Source organism: Stigmatopora nigra, chromosome 16 (genome assembly GCF_051989575.1).
Source record: "Stigmatopora nigra isolate UIUO_SnigA chromosome 16, RoL_Snig_1.1, whole genome shotgun sequence".
In the NCBI taxonomy this organism is placed as follows: Eukaryota; Metazoa; Chordata; class Actinopteri; order Syngnathiformes; family Syngnathidae; genus Stigmatopora; species Stigmatopora nigra.
In genome coordinates this window covers 5,915,236-5,923,709 of record NC_135523.1, presented here as the reverse complement: position 1 = coordinate 5,923,709, position 8,474 = coordinate 5,915,236, and the positions used below count along the sequence as shown (strand labels likewise).

Sequence of the window (8,474 nt, the reverse complement as noted above, 5' to 3'; positions counted from 1 at the left end):
AAATATTTTGATGCATAATTCAATTTTAAAGGTGAAATCTGACTCATGTAGGAATTTGCGTACATAAACCGAAATGCTTCATAAATCAATAACTCCCTAGATAACATGTTATGTTACTCATTTTATTCCATAGTTGACCATAGCACATGTGGAAAAACGAACTACTAAATAAAAACCAAAAAATAAAACCTGCCAAAGGTGTTCATGCCGCAGGGGGTTTGCTGATCATTTGTTTTGATCCCGCAGGTCACTACTGACAAGTGCACCTCAATTGAAACAATGTCTTCTTTCTCCCACTGTGCTGATTTTGCATCATGTTATAATTCTTTACCCGCCCACATCAAAAACGGAACACTATCACACTGTCTCCATTCTTGAAAGCACGTTTGTGCACGGCCGTGTGTGTTTGTGTGAGAGAGAAAGCATTTGAGCAGATGGAGGATTAAAGGATGCTCAAACTGGAGTCCAGCCAGTGCCTTTTGGTTCACTGTAGCTCCTTGGCCAAACACACATGATCACACACCCACACACATATACACACACAGAGTTGGTCATTTCAGTGTTATTTTTCAGCAGGCGTTATACTGGCTTTGCCAAACTAGCGCATGTCCGACTGTCTCTCGGCGATCACTCATCTGAGGCGAGAGAATCAGCAATGCCCTAGGAAACTCAGCACTGCTGATTGAAGCCAGATTGGAACGAGGCCTTCAAATCAGAGGGACATGCTCGGCTAAATTGTTGAGTCAACGCCAGCCTATTATGACGTGAAATTAACTACCCCAGACAGCGGCAGTAATGAAAGATCTCCCTTTCTCTCCATTTATAAAAGAGTAACAAAAAAAAAAAAAAAAACAAGCGCTACATGACTTATTCTAGGACAGTGAAGCGTATCAACAGCCACAAACATCACTTCTGGTTCATATAATGGCAGCGCAGAGGAGGAGCATTTCTCTTTTTCATCAGCCTGACATTCAGTTAGTGATAGAGAAAACCTGTCATTATGTGTGTGCGGGAAGGTGGGCGGGAATCATTCATGGAAAAGGGTAATGACTGTTCTACTAATAGAGAGTCATTGTTAACAAGCCAGGCTGGTGAAAGGAAAGATGAATTTATTGAAACACATAGAAGCAAATGATGACCAACGGCCCCTTTGAACAGCGAACATCTGTATCTTCTGCTCTTAGAACGAAGCAACACGTGCTCTTCTACGACCTTATAAATGTCCGAACTTGGGTTTAAGAGAGCGCTTGTTAACTTTTACTGCCGTGTGTGAGATCACATTCAATAAACTCTGATCATCATGAGATTTCAGGTGCACAGGACCTTACATGGAAAAGCAATTTGGCTTTTTCCCCCAGAGGTTTCTGTTTATGGAAGTCAGGCAAGTGAAAGTGTTCATGTAGTATAAGACCAAAAGTTATTGCTCATATTTCTAAAATACTTTATTCGTCAACTCTCTTGGCACTAGAACAGAGAAATGGGAGCCAGAAGATGGCAATGTCAGTGTGGGAAAAGCAAGATCCAAACATATGATCCCAAAGTTATTTTTGTTTCTCCTTCTATCTTTTTATAGGGTTTACATAATTTGGGCTACTAGTAACACTGTGACAACGTTCATGTGTCCATAACTGACCAATGCCCCAACATTTAATGATAACATCCATAATTGAGATGCTTATGTCACCAAAAGAACAGAAAAACAAGTGAAAAAAAGTTTGGAAAGTACTTCTAAAGTTCCAAAGAAAACCTACTCCTGACACTTTGTATAGTGTTAAAACAATGTTTGGAAAGCATTTGCGCTTACAGACTTTTCTGTTTATATATACGGAATGTCTTTAGGGTTCCAGTGATTACAATACATTAGTCCAAATGTCCTCTAATGTATGTTTTCTCTTTTCCAAACAGCCAGCTATTTAAAACATAGACTGTTGAAAGAAAAAATGTCAATTGTTATACATACTACCAAATGTGTAAACGTTACTCTGCCACTTCAGCAGGAGATTCCATTGAAATACAGTGTGGCCAGAAGATCAATTAATGGCCAGCAACAAGCTTTACCCTACAAAATTAAACCATTCTGCAATGTTTTTCAGGGAATTTTTACAATAAAATTCCCCTCAAATACCGACCAAATAAAAGTGAAGAGAAAAACTTTCACAACCAAAGCTAATTTGTTGTCTTCAATGAACCCTACAAACGGGTTTTCATACTCCACGTGGAAATCCACGTGCACTAAGAATATGCAGACGCCGTACAGAAAAATATTAGACACATTTATGTCTTCAACAGCTGCAATGCAAACCACTTTCTTGCCAATAACTCTCACAGTTGAATTGAAAAACAATTATTTGTCGGTCAAAAAAACAAAGTATATCACTAATTGTTTGCCATTTTTCATTGTCCGCTGCTATAAAGTCCACGTTTGTCATGATCATGAGATTAAATCCCTGCAATATATTTTTAGTGCACTTTGGTATTTGTGCGAATCTCCGCATGCGACGAAAAAAAGTGCAAAGAACTGTGATAAATGCCAGCCTGTCAGGTGTTGATTTGCGCGCCACATCTATGCATGTGTGGGTGAATCTGCGCATTAATCCTGGTGTAAAAGTGCCTGTGGTCATTTTTCATCGCTCAAATTAGTTTGTATGTGAATGTGTTTGTTGCAGCCGGCGTGGGTGTGAGAACATTCCTTTTTTTTGCTGCAGGAAAACCAATATCTCTTTCTTCGCTCATTACCTTTAATCTTTCATTACCGTGTGGCACATTTCCAGAATCCTCCAGTGTGGGAGCGAGTGATTTAGTGTATTATTTTTCCTGCTGTGTCCAGTCTGAGAACACAGCTAACTAGCACCGGGGAGAGTTAATTACTTAATTATGGAGATAGGAAAATAGTCAGGAAGAAAAATGGCAGTGATGAATGCAAAGTTTGAGGTTTTTTTTTTTCTTCCAAACTATATGTTCACTCATTCCTCATAGATCATGCCCTCATTTACATAAATATATAGTCTCAACACATTTAGATTTTTTAACTTCACATTTATCTATACTTCTAATCTCTCTTTTGTCTTTGCTAATTAGCATTAAATTTAGATTTCAGAACAAGGATACATGAATAGCAACTGAACATTCATCATGTTTTCGCCTCGCTTTCTCTTCCTTCATGAATTATGGAGTGCCTTCCCTGGTTCGTTTAGTCAAGCCGATAGTAAATTAAATGGAGCATTCGACCATGCCACACAGAAGCGAATGGGCCAAGTAGGAATACATTGGCTTCCAATGCTGTAGCCAAAACATTTATAAATCTCAAAGTGTCTTTTGGCACTACAGTTCTTCACATGAGCAGCAGGAGGCAAAAATGATTGCGTCCAATTTTTTTTCAGTCAAAAAAGCAGTTGTTTCAAAGTAAAATCAGTCCGTTGAAAAGGTCACGATCATGTAAAATAGAACTACAATAAAAGTAAGTCAATACTTCTGGATCTTTATAAATCATACAATGGGGCCATTTACACTATACTACAATACAAACCCAAGGCTAAACTTAAGCCCCGGTTAAAGAACAAAAAAATGTTTCACCATTGAGTATTCGTATAAAAACGATAGTGTTACTGGCCTAACTTTTTAACGTTTGTTTTGAATAGAAAGATGGAAGAAAAAAAGCGCCCTCTGGACCTTGCTAACAGAGGGAAGATAATGATAAAAAATGTATTTTTTTTGGTGGGTAAATTTGTGTATCTCGTACTTATCCTTACGTTGAAATTCACACTAGAACTCATGTAAGTGATTAATCAATGAAAATTAATATTTCAATTAAGCAATGCCAACACTCAGTTACTCATTAATTGTGCTCACGGTAACTATAGGAAATGTGAGGGATTTGCCCAGAGGTACATGGAATGAGCATACTTAATGATGTTGAGGCAATTAGAACAACAGTCACGAAGAAAAAGCATTGGATACATATTAGTTGATGTATTGAAAACATTAAACACTGGCACCGTTCCCATAATCAATGAGGCTCAGGTAAAGGCCATCCATTTTGAAGTTTGCAAAAGAGCTTTGAATAAATTAGATAATATCTGGAAACATAAGGCACTATTTGAAGACTGGCCTTCAGTCAACTTGCTGTATTTGTTACTTCTAAAAGTCAAGGATCACTTTACTCAACCGGGACATTGTATGGGGCCATTTACAGTAAATATTAATGCAGACCCATCTTACTCCCAGAACTGAAGACTGATTGTGGATTTGTCTGTTGGAATGACAATGGCTTAAAAATAAAGCCAAGGTATTGAAAGTGATTGACTTTCCCAATACAGTAGATCCGGTATGTTTTATCAAAGTTGGTTTGGGCTTTGCCTGAGCCTTCACATTGCCCCATATTTCTCTCTGGAAAGCAGCCGTGACGGTGGGGGGAGCAGGCCTTCTTCTTGCCCACTCTGATTTATTGACCCGTGGTAGTAAAATGGCAGACTAGGATAACATAGGTTGTAATAAATGACTTTAAGGCGACGACTAGCAGCTGTTAATGCTGCAGCCATTACATTGAAAAATGAAGAGCTCCAGTGATTTCGTCAGATTTATACATTTGCTTGATGCCATGCATTAGTGTGCGTCATGGTAAAGTGACGCACGATTGGTCTTCTGCTACAATCTATCCAAAACAGAGCATGTTGTGTAAAACTGGGGGGAAAAAAATATCAGTTAGCCTCATACTGCTGACGAGTGAGCTACGACTAGATATAAAGTGCTTAAAATAAAAAGGAAAACAAGGAGCATATCCCAATTTTATGACCAGTATGGACGATGCTTGATGTGAATTGTTGACGTTTTATAGTGCGTTATTTGACATTTGACATTTTCAAAACACAATGGCTTCTCCAAGGACCAACAGTCAATCAGTCAACCACAACTGCTAAATCACAATTCAAGATCACAGGTACCAGCAAACCTTTATGGCATCAAACAAATTAAGGTCATGTTGCAAAATAATAAAACATAGAACATTGGAATCTGCTAAGTTTTAATATATAACAAATGACTGATTTGTTTTCAATATACCACAACTCTCAAAAAAGACCCCTCTTCAAATTTCCCAATCATTCTGTAATACAATATTCACTCATTCGAATACAGTGTCTTTTGTCTCGGATATTGAATTCTAACTGTTCCTCATTCACATTCATTCTTATGATAATTCCTATATTCCCTTTTAAAATTATTTTATAATAAGAGACTTTGTTGTACAGGCAATTTTGGAGTAATGAAATATTCTTGGCTGTCACTCAAGTCTAAAATTGAATATAAAATGTCTGTATTATTTGACTAGGAAGAGCTGAAGTAATAAAGGGCAAAATAGCTGCACTCATTTTTCAGGTATGAGACGCATCTTCACACCCGGGCCTTTTCCACCAATCCCAGATTAGAAAATAGGTGACACAATGGAGGTGATGAAGCCTTTCATACGCTGTACTTGTCCCAAAACTGACATAGGTCCACATGTATTGGGAGAAAAGGGGTGAACATGTAGTGTAAATGCCTAGTGTTGCACGCAAACACAATTTTCTCACTTCCCAAATCTCAAATGCCTTATCACATGGTCAATATTGTAAAATTGCAAGCATGTTTGGCCTTTGCAATCAAATCAGCACTATTATTTAACTTCAATTATAAATTGGGAACAAATGTAAAAAGAAAATGTGGCTGGCATTTTTGTGGTAATCAAAATGGCATTTCAGTTTATATAACAGACCACCAAAATCTCATGACTTGTGATGACTACTAGTCTTTTGAAAAGTTTATTGAACCATATGCAACATTTCCAGAGTTGTAAATGAAGCCATTTATTCAGTGCCAGTCCTCTGTTAAACAGATTTGAATTCGTATTACATAGAATGAAAGTAGTTTACTGTTAGCAGAAAAGAGATTTTCGGATTATGTGATCATTTCTTGGATTTATATGAATTAATTATAAAAAGGCAGCACAGTGAAATAGTTGTCTGGCTCCCTTAGTCAGAATTGAAAGGTTTTTGTTTTGAATATTTCCCTTTTTATGGATTTTGTTTGTTATCTTTGTGTGTGCACAGGTCTCTTTTGGGCTCAAGTTCAAAAATTGCAAGATGGGAGACTATTATTCCAAATCAAAGATGGGCAAACCCTTTGAGGTGAGTGACGACATAAATCTTTTCTACTACTTTTGTTTTAAGGTGACATATTTTTTCCTTAAACAGCAAATACCAATTAGTAGCTTCGTCAAGCATGGCCAGAACAAACGCCATTGAGTCCTCCCAGTTGCACCATATTTACAGATGACTGGGCCCCAATTCTTTCTCACTTTTGTAAGACGGGGCCCGGTAACTCTAGTAAGAGATAGAAAGAGGTGTAATTATGAGGGATTTTGTACAAACTATTTCACGCTGAGGTCCTGATATATGAGCTAATTTACGAGAAACCTTTTAACTTCACAGCGTGGAAAATAATCACCTCTTCCCAGTGAGTGATTCATAATTGAGTTGTAACATCTTAATAGCAGCAAAGACTATAGCCTGATACTTTGATGATACCATATACTGTTTAGAAAACAAAGAAGGAAATGTGAAGTTTTAATGAACAAGCATAGTTTTTTTCTTAAATTGGCTCGAGTTTTCAACAAACATAGATTAAGGATATAGAGAGATTGTTAAAAAATACGGAGAATCGGAGAACTTGGACGCAGCCATATTGCATTAAGCACAATATAAAATGGGGAGGCTTGGTTGGCCACTTTTCTAAGAAGACTTTTTTTGCATAATTTTAAAGTGTGTCTGGAAGACTATGCATGGTTGTCACTGTATTCTTACTCAAATTGTATTTGGAATACTCTTCATTGGCTTATGTCTGCTTAAGGATTCGAGGTGTATAACCAAGAGAAGAAATGTGAGACAATATCATGCTCTGCGCAATACAAACAACTGCATTGCTATTGTTGTAATGGTTGTGAGGTAATCATGCATGCCTAAACCTGCTTAAATATTCTACTATTGCACAGTAGCAAATCGGCTCAGCTCTATACTTCTATGTATGGAGTGTTTGGTTCTCCCTTCAAAATTGTACTGAATATTCTTTGGGGGGGCGTAAAGATGGAATGCATCAGTTAAAAAAATACTACAAAAAATAAATACACCAAACATGGAAACCGCCGTCTTCAGTTATTACTTCTTGGCGAAAAGGCTTTGGGGTACAATCAGGGCTTAAAATATATTTTTTGCACTGGATTAAAAGACGGCGTGGGCTAAATTCCCTAAAACTGTCGACCGTGATACATTTAGTGGACATTCAAATGAACAGACTTTATTTTCAATTAAAGTGAGTAAGTTCTTACCCAATGACCATTCATTTTCCAAGGTGTTTATCCTCACGAGGGTGCTGGCAGTAGGCTACGTACGCCGTGAATTTGTTGCCAGCCAATCGCACGGCAGATGTAGACGAACAACCCCATTGTGTCATTAAGTTAGATTTTTCTTTTAAACGAAAACATTTATCATGCTTAGGGGTTATTTATTGAATGATATAATTCTTCCACATAATTAGTTTTAAACCATTACCATTGGTATGAAATTTTTCCACATACTGACCATTAATTTGTGAGCCCAATGGCTGCAGCATCCTTTTTGATTCCACATTGCCTGAAGTGTCCTCCTCCATCGGCAAATCCATTCATGCCCCACATCAAACGGAGTCAGGGGTATTTTTTGCAATAAAGCAGATGCCACTTCAGAATTGAAGTGAATGGGAGTCTCCTATGAATTGTTGGATTTCCATGAATATTTATAGAAGTGTCGTGGGAGTTCACTATGACTCCTCCATTATCTCCGTCTGTAATATAATTGCCTCACACGTTGTATTTTACATTCCCATGTACAAATTGGCTCCGGTAGTAGCAGTAGAACAATTCTCCTTGAAATGTGTTCTAAATGAGCTTGGTAAGCACTGCAAAGGATTTACCATGAGCCTTGTAAACTACACCAGGGTGCCGCCTTTAGCATTTTAAAATTTGTTTTATTTATTCATTCATTTATTTTCTTCACCCCTCTATGTGTGTATAAGGAGAAAAATATGACCGCAATGTTCCAACCCCAATAAAATAGCATTCCTTTGGCAATTTGACAGTATAATGTTGCAACTGTGTGGCTCACTGCTGATGCTACTGACGAGCAGACTGGGAGATAATCGCCGCAAACTTCAATTTAATGCCCCCATTACTTTATAATGACGCCAAGTGTTCAATTTCACAGTGGTGGCATGAATTTGTAATTACCACATATAGATTTCCCAGTGTTTCCTGATTGCAGGAGAAACATACTGTAGTCACTACCGCCCGGGGTCCAATAACCAGATGTGGAATAGTCTCCAGCTTGCCAGATACACGCCTCCCAAATGAGCTTCAGTTGGCTCCGATGGGAAGCGTTTTCCAGTTAGCTATCTTGCTGCGATCAATA

General features: G+C 37.9%; 1 protein-coding gene across 3 annotated transcripts in view; it reads left to right on the top strand.

The window, feature by feature from the left end:
- Positions 1 to 6,044: 6,044 nt before the first annotated feature.
- LOC144209727 (uncharacterized) overlaps positions 6,045 to 8,474 on the top strand; it is a 31,931-nt gene continuing 29,501 nt past the window's right edge. For all 3 annotated transcript variants that reach the window (XR_013329216.1, XM_077736186.1, XM_077736188.1), the window contains exon 1: positions 6,045 to 6,161. The gene's annotated coding sequence lies outside the window, so the exon portion shown is untranslated. The remainder of the gene's footprint in view (positions 6,162 to 8,474) is intronic.